The following is a 14,256-nucleotide window of genomic DNA, read 5'->3' as shown; positions in this document are numbered from 1 at the left end:
GTGTTAGCATACAGTATTTGTTTTTCTTTCTGACTTACTTCACTCTGTATGACAGACTCGAGGTCCATCCACCTCTCTACAAATAACTCAATTTTGCTTTTTTTTATGGCTGAGTAATATTGCATTGTATATACGTACCACATCTCCTTTATCCATTCATCTGTCGATGGACACTTAGGTTGCTTCCACGTCTTGGCTATTGTAAATAGAGCTGCAGTGAACATTGTGGTACATGACTCTTTTTAGTTATGGTTTTCTCAGGGTATATGCCCAGTAATGGGATTGCTGGGTCGTATGGTAGTTCTATTTTTAGTTTTTTAAGGAACCTCCATACTGTTCTCCATAGTGGCTGTATCAATTTCCATTCCCACCAACAGTGCAAGAGGGTTCCCTTTTCTCCACACCCTCTCCAGCATTTATTCTTTGTAGATTTTTTGATGATGGCCACTCTGACCGGTGTGAAGTGATATCTCATTGCGGTTTTGATTTGCATTTCTCTAATGATTAGTGATGTTGAGCATCCTTTCATGTCTTTGTTGGCAATCTGTATATCTTCTTTGGAGAAATGCCTATTTAGGTCTTCTGCCCATTTTTGGATTGGGTTGTTTGTTTTTTTGATATTGAGCTGCATGAGCCGCTTGTATATTTTGGAGATTAATCCTTTGTCGGTTGTTTCGTTTGCAAATATTTTCTCCCATTCTGAGGGTTGTCTTTTCATCTTGTTTATGGTTTCCTTTGCTGTGCAAAAGCTTTTAAGTTTCATTAGGTCCCATTTGTTTATTTTTGTTTTTATTTCCATTTCTCTAGGAGGTGGGTCAAAAAGGATCTTGCTGTGATTTATGTCATGGAGTGTTCTGCGTATGTTTTCCTCTAAGAGTTTTATAGTGTCTGGCCTTACATTTAGGTCTTTAATCCATTTTGAGTTTATTTTTGTGTATGGTGTTAGGGAGTGTTCTAATTTCATTCTTTTACCTGTAGCTGTCCAGTTTTCCCAGCACCACTTATTGAAGAGGGTGTCTTTTCTCCCATAATGCATCTTTTATCCCTCTGGTTCTTTTTAATTTTTTTTTTTCTATCACTAGTTTTAAGCACTTTTTTTTTTTTTTTAATTTATTTTTGGCTGTGTTGGGTCTTCGTTTCTGTGAGACGGCTTTCTCTAGTTGGGGCAAGCAGGGGCCACACTCTTCATCGCGGTGCGCGGGCCTCTCACTATCGCGGCCTCTCTTGTTGCGGAGCACAGGCTCCAGACGCGCAGGCTCAGTAGTTGTGGCTCACGGGCCTAGTTGCTCCGCGGCATGTGGAATCTTCCCAGACCAGGGCTTGAACCCGTGTCCCCTGCATTGGCAGGCAGATTCTCAACCACTGCGCCACCAGGGAAGCCCCCAAGCACTTTTATTAGTATGTGACTTGGTATAATTTTCTTTAAGTTTTTTGTACTTGAGTTTCTTTGAGTATCTTGCATCTGTGGACTTACAGCTTTCATCAGATTTGGAAAGTTCAGGCAATTATTTTCAAATATTTTTTCTGTCTTACCTCCTCCTTTATTTTTCTGGTCTGTTTTTCATTTTGGATAGTTTCTATTCCTGCATCTTCAAAGTCGCTAATTTTTTTGTTTTACAGTGTCTAATCTGGTATGAATCCCATCCAGGATGTTTTTCATTTTAAACATTGTAGAAGTTCTGTTTGTGTCTTTTTATACCTTCCATGTCTATATTTAGTATGCTTGTATACTTATCTTCTTGAACATGTCAGATATACTTATAACTGTTTGTGTCTTTTTCTACTAATTTTGTCATCTGTGTAATTCTTGAATCTGTTTCTACTGATAGATTGTTCTCCTCAGTATGAGTTGTATTTTTCTGCTTCTTCAAACATCTGGTGATTTTTTTATTGAATGCCAGATATTGTAAATTTTACTTTGGTGTGTGTTAAATATTTTGCGATTCTGTAAATATCTTAAGATTTGTTCTGGGAAGAAATTAAGTTACCTGTAAACAGTTTGTTCCTTTTAGAGGCTTACTTTTAGTCTTTGTTAGTTGGAATCATAGCAGCGCTATCCTAGAGCAAATTTTTTCTCACACTGAGGCAATACCCTTATGAATATCCTACTCGGTGTCCCATGAATTACAAGATTTTCCTTTGTGTTTGGTGGGGACATGAATTATTCCTGGCCTTTTTAAGTTTCAGGAATTTTTCCTTCTCTTTTCTGGTGATTCTTTTCCCAGATTCAGGTAGTTTCCTCACTTAAATGTGCTTGTCATTCCTCAGCTGAAGACCAGAGAACACCCTGCAGAGATTTCTCTCCATGAAGCCTTCTCCACTCTGTATCTACCTTGGCATCCCCAGACTCCTAGATCTATAACCTCTATTCTCAGAGACCACTGGACTCTGCCTGAGTTTCCCCTCCCTGTGCTGTGGCCTGGAAACCATTTGGCAGTAAGTTAGGGCAATTGTAGGACTCAACTCATTTGCATCTGCTTTTCTCAGGGATCACCATCCTGAGTTGCCTAATGTCCAAGTGTCTGAAAACCATTGTTTCAGTCATGTTGTCTGTTTTTTGTTTTTTTTTTTAAGTTGTTTCAGATAGGAAGCTAAATCCAGTACCTGTTACTCTATCTTATCCAGGAGGAGTAATTCGATATGATTTTATTTCTATAATGTTTGCCACCTGTCTTTTCTTGGAGTTGCTGGAAATATCTTTGAGGATTTCCCTTTGCCCATCTGAAATTTGGGCCTGCTTTTTAAAACCCAGTATTCTATAATAGACTACCAGATGTCAGTGAGATCCCTTGGAACTAATTTTATTATGTGAATGTAATTAACATATTTAATTTAGGGCTTACTATACACTTGGCACCTATACAAGAACTTGGCTTACGTTATCTTATTAAAACCTAAGTCTGTGAGGTAGATTATATTATCTCCATTTGATATATAAGAAAACAGGCTAAGAGAGGCTAAGAAACTTTCCCTATGTTATATAGTATACAGGTGTCAGAGCCAATTTTCAAATTTAGATTGTATACCCAAAGCTTGTATGTTTAATCAATATTTTAACCTCTCTTTAGCTTTATTATCGTTGCTGTTGTTTTGTTTGGGGAAATAAGATTATCTAAAATTTTTAGATTTTAGAATTTTACCTTCATTACATTGAGTCATTTTTAATTGTCTTATTCTTCTCAATAAATTCTAAATTTTAACTTTTCTAAATTAAGGAATTATGATTCAAGCTTACACTATAAATTTTTATATATTCTACTATATTTATTTTAAAATTTATTGAGAAGTATCCAGTACGTTAAATTCCCCTGAGTTCTTTTTGAAATGAGCATTTAATGTGATAAATTAATTTCTTTTATCAGCCTGATTCTGTTTTATTTGTTTTGAGATATGTGTATATACCTGTGTTGTGAAATCCAATAAAGTACCAACGGCATTATTATTCTATTCCTTGTCTTTTGGGACCTCAAGGAAATTCAGAATCCTTACCTCAGCTATGAAAATGTGTTCATTGGAGGCTAATATCACAGTTTTATGTGATATGGAAATGTGAGCAATCAGAAATTAAGGCTGTTAAAGATTTGCCAAAGTTAATTATTAGCAAAGTTAATAGCAGGTATTCAGTGTGCAAGGCAAGCAGCACCTCAAACCTGATACCATTTATTGAAAGCTAGTATTGCACCAAGCACCATGCATAAAACTTTACCTGTATTTTGAATTCTTGCAAGATTGCAGTGGCGCTATCAGTCTGACTTCCACAGATGAGAAAATGACTCAGGAAGATCAGAGAGCTTTCAGCTGAAAATATCAAAAGCCTCATCAAACTGGCTTAAACTTTATAGAATCCTTGGCCACAGATGTAGAAGTCCAGAGACAGGGCAACCTAAGAACTTTGTTTCTGGCTTCATTTCCCTGCAAGAGTGTGTTGACTTCATCTTAAGACTAGTTGTTGAACAAAAGCAGCACATGCAGGCCTCATAGGTGTGCATCTGTACATCTGTACATATCCAGAGAAGAGGGGAGAGTTACTTCTGGACACTATCCCAGAAGATAGAGGAAGATCTTTCCCCAAAACCTCAGCAATCTCATTGGTTCAGACTGGTCACGTGTACATTCCTGAACAAATCATTGGCAGAGGGAATAAACGGGATTTGGGGTTAACCTTTATAATTAGTCCTATCCCTGGGAAGCATGGGCTTCAAGGGGGACAGGTGTGTACCTGAGCAAATTCAGGGTTTTGTTGGGAAGGAGGAAGAAAAGATTTTGGATGGGTATCTAACCGTATTTGCTACAAGCAATTTTCTCTGTGTCACTCATCTACTAAGTGACTGAACTGGAGTATGAGCCCAAGTAGTTGTGACTCCAAATTCTATGATCTTTCTCTCAAGCCCTAGAGACTTTTAGTATGCCATTCTGCTGATCATAGAGAAAATACACTGTGTGACATTAAAAAAAATTTTTTTTTGTATGATCAGTTACTAGGGATTAAATGCATTCACTTCAGAAGCAATTCTTACATTAATGACTCCTTTTCCATTTTCGTTTTGGGCACTGATCCCTCTTCTCTATTCATCAAAATGTAATATGGAGGCTCCCGTACTCTTATTTGTTTTACTTGTAAGACAATGACTTGATTAATTTTCATCAAATATGTGAAATGAAATGTTCTATGTGTGAAGTCTTAGAAATAGCTATGAAGACTTTTTACCTTAGAGTAGACTTTCTGTGCTTACTGATCTTTGGGTAAATAGAGTGATATTTTAACAACTTTGTCTAAAGAGCCCAAACCTTATGGTTTCCCAGAATGATATTTACCCATTAGTTATTTACCCAACTTGCTCTTCTAAGAATCTTGAAATTCCCTATATGGTAGTTATGGTCATAGAGTCTAGTTATAAACATCTCTGAAGAGAAAGCTTTCTTCCATTTAGCATCTGAGGCAATGAGCTAAGGCAATAGCTCATTGAAAGTTTATTCTTAATAATAGTATGTCCTGGTTTGCCCAGATAGTCCCTGTTTATCCCCCTTTATTCTCAGAAGTGTCCAGTTTGAATGGTAACATAGTACCAGGTTCTTGGAAATTAGAATTTCTTACACAGGATTCGGTGGGACTGTAAACCATATACCTTAGTCCAAAGTTTAAAGTTCGGGTTTTAAAATCTTAGAGATGTAATATTTCCACCTCTCTGGAATATTATTCCAGTGACAAAAAGGATGGTGCACATGTTCTGGAACAGACATTAGAGGGGGTTATGTAACATTGTGAATGTACTTAGTGCCACTTACACGTACAATTTAAAATAATCAAAGAGTTAAATTTTAAATGAACGTTATGTCATAATCAATGTAAGAAAAAACACATATTAAAAATGGACTTGGAGAGGAGGGAAGGAATGCTTCTTGTCTCCACGGGGAATGGATTTTGTTTTCTGAATGTGTAGCTCGCTCTGTAGACAAGGACATGATTAGAAGGTTATGCCGTCATTTGCAATACTCCCTGAGTCCATTCTAATGCCAGCTTTCTTTTGGGGCTGTGAATATATTTAATCTCCTTTTCCTGTGCTAAGAAATGTGGATAGAGGTACCTGTCCCATCATAGATTAATGGAATACCGTTAATGGAATGCCATCATGGATTAATTTGCTCAGTGTTTTAAAGGTAGAGAACCTATCATTTTAACTTTTTAACATACTTAACTCTCGTCAGTTTGTCAGAATATTTCTAGGTGGGGTTAAAGGTAGACATTGAAGTTGCTCTCATGAGGGTAAGGAAAATGATCCACCGTATGAAAAAAGCACCGGCCTTAAATATAATGCTGGTATCCGCTTACTCAGGAGGAGGTGCTGATTATTCTCCCCACTACCTTTTGACACCGTGATAGCAGTAAATGGCTTCATTGGCAGTAAATGCCAAAAACAATTATTAACATTTCGACTGTATCTAGCAAAACTTAAGGAAACATTTCTTTGCTTCCTGTGTTTGTCTGTCTCTTCTGTTTTTGTTTTTGTTTTCGAGAAACTGCTAAAAATTCCACAGTTTCGAAGTAAATTTTAATGTCTGGTAAATTTCCAATCCATTCAGTCTCATTTCATAAGTATCTTTGGATGTATATAGTTGTTTTATAATTAAACAGAGCACTTCAATGATAGCCTGCTTTATAATGTTTGCAGTTACAAAAGTTGAATGTCGTTGAGCACTGATGATTTTTTAATCAGGATAGCATCAGCATATTTTATTATCATAGTGGATGTCATCTAGGTAGGTCCCCAGCTACTTCCAACTGGCCAAAACCAAAATGCGTGAGCAAGCATGAGCAGAAAATAACTTTTAAGATTTGTGTCATTACTACCTTTTTTGAGTTATTATTCCATTCAGTTCTTTGACGTTGTTACCAGTATTATTCTCATTTTACAGATGAGAACACTTGAGGTTTCAAAACAGCAAGTAACTTGAACTAGATTATACAGCTCAGAAGCAGAAGACTAGAGAAACTACTTTTTAAAAACTTTTTATTTTGAAATATTTCAATTTACAGAAAATTAGCAGAAATAGTATAATGAGTACCCCAGTGACCCTTCACGTGGAATCAACTATTGATTTAAGGGTAAAGTGAAGATCTCATGATCCTTTGCCCTAAGTCAGCATGTATTTTCTAAGAACAAGCACAATTTAATTAGTAATGGACTTCAGGAAACAAATTTCCTTCTTCACTAATACGCTAGATTGTCTCCCCAATCTAGATGAAGAACAAGACTGTTATTTGCATATACAACCACTGAGTCTGTGCACGGATTTTTTTCCTGAGAATAACGTTTTCTAGTTTTGTTTTCTAGTTTTTGCTGTCCTTTGGCATATTTATAGTCAAACAGTGAGTGCTGTTGTGAGTTGTCAGTAAACGCAGTCTAAAAACCGTTCACAAAGTTCTTATGATTATAATTCATTTTGAGCGGCTTTTTAACAGCCTGTATGGCCTTTGGATGCAAATGAGGAGACAGAGTAAGAGATGGGAGTTCTCAGCTTTCCTCTCCCCCGATTTTATTCAATAAAGTTACTGCTGTGAATCCAAACAGAATCCTTCAGTCTTCAAACATCTCCAGCTCCTATATGCCTTCAGAAAATGTTAACGTGGTTCATTCTGTCACAGGCTTTCTGAGGGTTATGACAAAAGGCTGGAAGGTTTTATATTTCCCCTATCGTCACTCCCCTTCCAGAAAGGTGTGCCTGCTTTAAATATTTCCTTGAGCAGGGAACTCTGAAAACTCCGAAGGCATGTATTCTGGGATGTTTTTCCTTCTGTTCCGTAACATATGTTGGAACTAGTGAATTGTGACCCTTGTGACTTCATACAATGTCCTGAGTCAGCCACTCAGGACACAAAATGCACACAAAATGTGCACAAAATGCACACTTACTGCATTTTGTGATCTCTTGACATTGGCACCACTGCAAAGGCAACTCCCCACGTAATTCATCACAAGTGACACATTTGGCTTTTATTTCAAGATCCTCAGTTGATACACAGTAAAAGTGCCTGTATGATATCAGATGCTTGCAAGTGTGACCTGTCAATCTCTGAGTTACATGGGATTGCAAAGCACCTTTTGTTTAATAGTGCATGGCGTGAAACGGCATTTCTTTTTTTAATATTTTACTGAAGTCTAGTTGATTTACAATGTTGTGTTAATTTCTGCTGTCAGCAAAGTGATTCAGTTTTATATATATATATATATATATATATATATATTCTTTTTCATATTCTTTTTTATTACACTTTATTACAGGATATTGAATATAGTTCCCTGTGCTGTACAGTAGGACCTTGTTGTTCATCCATTCTATATATAACAGTTTGCATCTGCTAATCCCAAACTCCCAATCCATCCCTCCCCCACTCCTCCTCCCCCTTGGCAACCACAAGTCTGTTCTCTATGTCTGTGAGTCTGTTTCTGTCTCGGAGGTATGTTGATTTGTGTCATAGTTTAGATTCCACTTATAAGTGACATCATATGGTATTTGTCTTTCTCTTTGTGACTTACTTTGCTTAGTATGATAATCTTTAGGTCTATCTATGTTGCTGCATGAAATGGCATTTCTGACACTAAACATAACATCAGTCTTTCCTCAGACACTTCATACAAGGTAGATTCCTGAGGAGACAGTGATCTCACATATTTTTCATATATGTAAGATCTCAAAGCTTAAAACTGGCGTATTCTTTGAGTTTCCAGTGTTTATACTGTATATCAGATCCACTGAAGTTATGAACATGGCTCCCTCCCCCTAACTGGCAGTCTGCCAGGTCTCAGGAGCGGTCTCAGGGATGCATGCGTTTAGGGGTTTGCCATCCTCACTTTAAAGTTCTTTACTTTATTACCCCCAAAATCAGCAAACCAGGGAAGAGTATTTTGTCCAGGACAAGAAGAAACACACAAACCAAAAAAAGGGACACTTTAGAAGCAAGATAGCACTTGGAATAATTTTAGATACAGCTAATTATTTCTTCAAGTTGCCTTTAAAACTTTTGGAAGTAATTGGCTCTAAGCTGTAATTATATATATTTTTCTTCAATATTAAATAATCTAAGAGCTAAAATTAGTCCAAACTTGAGGAAATGAAGAATTCGAACTAAAATAAGAGAACATATTTTTTTTTACTGTTAACTTTGTCTTAAGATGAGATACGTGATACTATTTCATGCCAAATAACCATACGTAGTTCAACTCCTGGGACTTCAGGATAAGGACACTGTTTTTAGAAAGCTGTCTTTGGTGGTCCAATACCATTTTCCTCCATTTCCTATCAGCTGACTTCTGAAATGTGTTGAGGTTTTGGTTCTCAAATGTGATTGATAGAAAACAAGTTTTTTAAACGTAGCATTGTTTTATATGAGAATTAATGTCCCTTTCATTAATTTGCCAGAAACTAGTAGAATGTCTGTTATGGGCTGCTTATAGGGATAGAAATATGGGACAGTTTTTTCTTTAAAAATTCAGATTCTAGGAGAAGGACTAGCTTGTTAAAGAATTACAGCATAATGCAGTGAAACACTCAGAGAGCTCTAGAAACACAGGAGAGGTGCCCTAACTATGCCTGGTTGCTGGTTGGTAGATGAAGGATTAAAATCCATGTAAAGGCACATGCCCAGGTATAGGCAGAGGTTATAGACTCTTGCCAACCTTAATTTTATTGCTTTAATACTTACTAGCGGCACGGGTGTTATGTGTCTTTTCAAAATGAATTGATTTTAATCCTACTCCTTAAAGAGAGCCTCTGGTATAGGTTTCACTTTCTTAAATTATTTTTTCTCCTCTCCCTTTATGACCCTCAGTTTCCTCGTCTCTAATGTGAGAAAAATAAAAGTCAGGACCACCACGTATGGCTTTGGAGGCTGTTTGCACAACTCCAAGAGGCACCATTTACATGGACCAATGTATGAGTGGCGCCCCCTGGAGTTTGCAGCTGTTATTAATAGTACTTACCCACAGGGCTGTGGGGAGGATTTTTTTTTTTTTACCAAGGTGGAATCCAACTTTTTAAAATTGAAGTATTGTTGACTTACAATATTTGTTTCAGGTGTATAACAGTGATTCAGTATTTTTACAAATTATATTCCATTAAGTTATCACAAGATAATGGCTATAATTCTCTGTGCTGTACAATATATCCTTATTGCTTACCTATTTTATACATAGTAGTTTGTATAAATCTTTTTTTAAATAGCTTGCTGAATCCCCTACCCTTATCTTTTCCCTCTCCTCTTCCCTCTCCCCACTGGTAACCACTAGTTTGTCTTCTATATCTGTGGGTCTGTTTCTGTTTTACTATATATATTCATCTGTTTTATTTTTTAGGTTTCACGTATAAGTGGTATCATACGGTATTTGTCCTTCTCTGTCTGACTTATTTCACTAGGTATAATATTCTCTAGGTCCATCCATGTTGCTGCAAATGGCAGAATTTCATTCTTTTTTACGGCTGAGTAATATTCTATTGTATCTATACAACACATCTTCCTTATCCATTCATCTGCTGATGGACGCTTGGGTTGCTTCCATATCTTGAATATTGTAAATACTGATGCTGTAAACGCTGGGGTGCATGTATCTTTTTGAAGATTAGTGTTTTGATTTTTTCCTGATACCTACGCAGAAGTGGAATTGCTGGATCATATGGTAGCTCTGTTTTCAGTTTTTTCAGGAGCCTCCACCCTGTTTCATGGTGGCTACACCAAGTTACATTCCCACCAACAGTGCACAGAGGATCCCTTTCTCCACACCCTCTCCAGCATTTGTTATTTGTAGTCTTTTTGATCATAGCCATGCTGACAGGTATGAAGTGATATCTCATTGTGGTTTTGATTTGCATTTCTCCGGTGACATTGAGTATCTTCTCATGTGCCTGTTGGCCATCTGTATGTCTTCTTTGGAAAAATGTCTATTCAGGTCTTCTGCCCATTTTTTGTTTGGGTTATTTGTGGGGTTTTTTTTGATACTGAGTTGTATGAGCTCTTTATATATTTTGGATATTAACCCCTTGTCGGTCATATCATTTGCAAATATTTTCTCCCATTCCAGAGGTTGTCTGTTTGTTTGGTTGATGGTTTCCTTTGCTGTGCAAAAGCTTTTAAGTTAAATTGGATCCCATTTGTTTATTTTTGCTTTTACTTATTTTGCCTTAGGAGACGTATCCAAAAATATCACTGCGATTTATGTCAAAGATTAAATGATCTGTGTAAAGTGGTAAGCACAGTGGAGAGCACATAAGGATTCAATACGTGTAGCCATTGCTGCTATCATTATTATATTATTATTATTATTTCACATACATTCTTTTTATATCCTTTAAAAATGTGAAACGGAGATGTGTCAGTGAAGAAATCCTGAAAGCTGATGATATGCAAACATAATTTCTAATGAGATAAAGCCAATATTATGTATTTAAAGAGATGTCACTGCAATTATATTTTCATTGCAATTAATCATGGCAACATTGTAAAGTGTCTTATACCTTTTTTGTGGTATATAAATGATTGTCTTCTATTTTTTATTTCCGAGTGGAGGAATTTTAGTAGGTGCCCTGAGCTTCTCCTACACTATTTTTGTTACAGTATAATCGACCCTATAATAGCTGCTTCTCATAGGTTTTAGAAATCTATACTTGAATTAAGTTATTTTTCAAAATAAATGAATAGTAACTGGCCTCAAAGACATATTAGGATGACTGGGTTTTTAAAATATTAATATTTTGTAAGAGACAAAATGCATTGGTGCTTGCTTTTAAAATATAAATCTGATATTGCTAAAATATTTCAGTAACTATGCTTTGTGCTTAAATCCTTGAAGAGCTATGAAAATGCATTTGCTTCATTATTGATCATTTCCTTGCAACTCTGTACCTATTATTGATATTTTAGTATCTGTGTTTCATAATAATAAAGATATGCTGAACACATTTTTGTGCTTTCATTGATGTAAATTCTAAAACAGCATATTTGTCTAATGAATTTCTCCAGGTATTTAATTTCAGGGACTATTGCTAGGTAGAATATACTTACTCTCTTGCCATTTACATTTCAGGAAATTTCTGACATGAAGCACATTCGCTTTTATCGAAAATTATAAGAAAAAGTTAAATGAATTGGGAATATTAAATACTGATTTAGGGTAAGGATTAGCAAGTACAATCAACAAACCTCAAGATGTGTAATGGTTTAAAAAATACTGAAGTTTATTTCTAATTTTTTGTAAAGTCAATAGTAGGTGTTCCTTCCTACACTGTTGGTAGGAATATAAATTGGTATAGCCCCTACGGAAAACAAGATGGAGGTTCCTCAAAAAGCTAAAACTAGAGTTACCACATGATCCTTCAATCCCACTCCTGGGCATATACCCTGAGAAAACCGTAATTCAGAAAGAATGCACCCTATGTTCATTGCAGCACTATTCACAATAGCCAAGACATGGAAACAACCTAAATGTCCATCAACAGATGAATGGATAAAGAAGATGTGGTACATATATACAATGGAATGCTACTCAGCCATAAAAAAAGAATGAAATAATGCCATTTGCAGCAACGTGGATGGACCTAGAGATTATCATACTAAGTGAAGTAAATCAGAAAGAGAAAGACAAATGCCATATGATATCACTTATAGGTGGAATCTAAAATATGGCACAAATGAACTTATCTATGAAACAGAAGCAGACTCACAGACATAGAGATCAGACTTGTCATTGCCAAGGGGGAGAGGGGTGGGGGGAGGGATGGATTGGGAGTCTGGGCTTAGCAGATGCCAACTGTTATATATAGGATGGATAAACAACAAGGTCTTACTGTACAGCACAGGGAACCATGTTCAATATCCTGTGATAAACCACAATGGAAAAGAATATGAAAGTGAATGTATATATGTGTATAACCGAATCACTTTGCCGTACAGCAGAAATTAACACAACCTTGTAAATCATCTATACTTCAATAAAATAAATTCTACAAAAATAGTAGGTGTTCCTGATTGGTAGGAAACTCACCTCCAAGTGGTAATTCTAAGACTCTGACTCACTGCATTTTGTGTTTTGCTGTCTTCAACACATGATATCTAAATTTGTCCATCTACATATATTCAGCAAAAAAACAAACATGGAGAAGTACAGTTTTGAGTATTTTTTATGAGCCAGATATAAATATGGTGCCCAGCACTTCTGCTCACGTATCATCCGATGGTGACCTGGTCATACCTAACTGCACAGAAGGATAAGAAATGTCATCCTTGGGCTTCCCTGGTGGCGCAGTGGTTGAGAATCTGCCTTCCAATGCAGGGGACACGGGTTCGAGCCCTGGTCTGGGAAGATCCCACATGCCGCGGAGCAACTAGGCCTGTGAGCCACAACTACTGAGCCTGCGCGTCTGGCGCCTGTGCTCCGCAACAAGAGAGGCTGCGACAGTGAGAGGCCCGCGCACCGCGATGAAGAGTGGCCCCCACTTGCTGCAACTAGAGAAAGCCCTTGCACAGAAACAAAGACCCAACACAGCCAAAAATAAATAAATAAATAAATAAAAATTAAAAAAAAAAAGAAGAAATGTCATCCTTGTTTTTAGGAAGGAGAGAGGTTGGGGTGAGCAGCGGAAAGTCCCTAAAAATCAGCCATCTTTTGGGCACGCTTTTTTTCCACACATGGAACACACTCTCTCCCCAAAGAGGACAACCCAAAATTCATATATATAGTGGGTACTGTGGAATTCCTCTTTGGTGGATGTATTGCTTTTTTAAAAAAAAAAAATTTATTAATTTATATGGTTGCACCGGGTCTTAGTTGTGGCAGGTGGGCTCCTTAGTTGCAACTTGTGGGCTTCTTAGTTGTGGCAGGTGGGCTCCTTAGTTGCAACTTGTGGGCTCCTTAGTTGTGGCAGGCAGGCTCCTTAGTTGTGGCTCCAGGGCTCCTTAGTTGCAGCTCACCAGCTCCTGAATTGTGGCACCTGGGCTCCCTAGTTGTGGCGTGCAAACTCTTAGTTGCGGCAAGCGTGTGGGATCTAGTTCCCTCCCCAGGGATCGAACCCAGGCCCCCTGCATTGGGAGCATGGAGTCTTATCCGCTGCACCACCAGGGAAGTCCAGGATGTATTGCTTTTGTAGTCCACTTCCTACTTGTGTAAATTGAGGAGATGAAGGACAATTTTAAAGAATGAGCCATCAAGGACATTCTTGTATTCTGGGCTCATAATATTTCTCTGGCACTGTGAGTCCTTCAAAAAATTAAGAAGCCTCTGATTTTTTTACTTCCAGTCTGTTTTTTGTGTTAGGAACCAAACCCACGTTCTTTCCTCGATGTAATCATCAAGACTAATTTTTTTGCTTCCTCTGTTGCCTCTTTCTCTCAACTTTTTGGGGTTACTTGGAGGCCATGAGAAGCAGATGTAGCAGGCTGGAAAGACTTGTTAGGCTGAACCAAATATTTGGCAAAGTTGATACTGCATCAGCTGGGAAAGCAGACCAAGTACCTGCTGAAGCCCTTGCTCTAAGGCAAGACTTAGGAAAACAATATTAGGAGTGTTGGTTGTTGTCACTTATATTTAGCAAAGGATTACAAGAAAGAGAGGAGCTCCCGTGAGAACTGGCTGGGTTGAGACACAGCTGGAAGGGAATAGAGTGAGATCATAAATCCGGTGACTCGAAAGGTGGGAAAGCCCCTGCTTTGGGACCCTATGCAAGCAGTGATAAGGCCAAAGCATTTTTTTCTGCGATTGCCACTAGCCA

The 14,256-nt window shown here is 37.4% G+C and overlaps 1 protein-coding gene and 1 long non-coding RNA gene across 2 annotated transcripts in view; one reads left to right on the top strand and one right to left on the bottom strand.

Annotated features, from left to right (window-relative positions):
* LOC309656471 overlaps nt 1-14,256 on the bottom strand; it is a 518,263-nt gene that overhangs the window by 112,191 nt on the left and 391,816 nt on the right. The window lies entirely within an intron of this gene.
* ST8SIA6 (ST8 alpha-N-acetyl-neuraminide alpha-2,8-sialyltransferase 6) overlaps nt 1-14,256 on the top strand; it is a 279,596-nt gene that overhangs the window by 257,555 nt on the left and 7,785 nt on the right. The gene's annotated exons all lie outside the window — the stretch shown is intronic.

Source organism: Balaenoptera physalus (genome assembly GCF_965194825.1).
Source record: "Balaenoptera physalus genome assembly, chromosome: 2".
In the NCBI taxonomy this organism is placed as follows: domain Eukaryota; kingdom Metazoa; phylum Chordata; class Mammalia; order Artiodactyla; family Balaenopteridae; genus Balaenoptera; species Balaenoptera physalus.
This window is presented reverse-complemented; position numbering and strand designations above follow the sequence as displayed.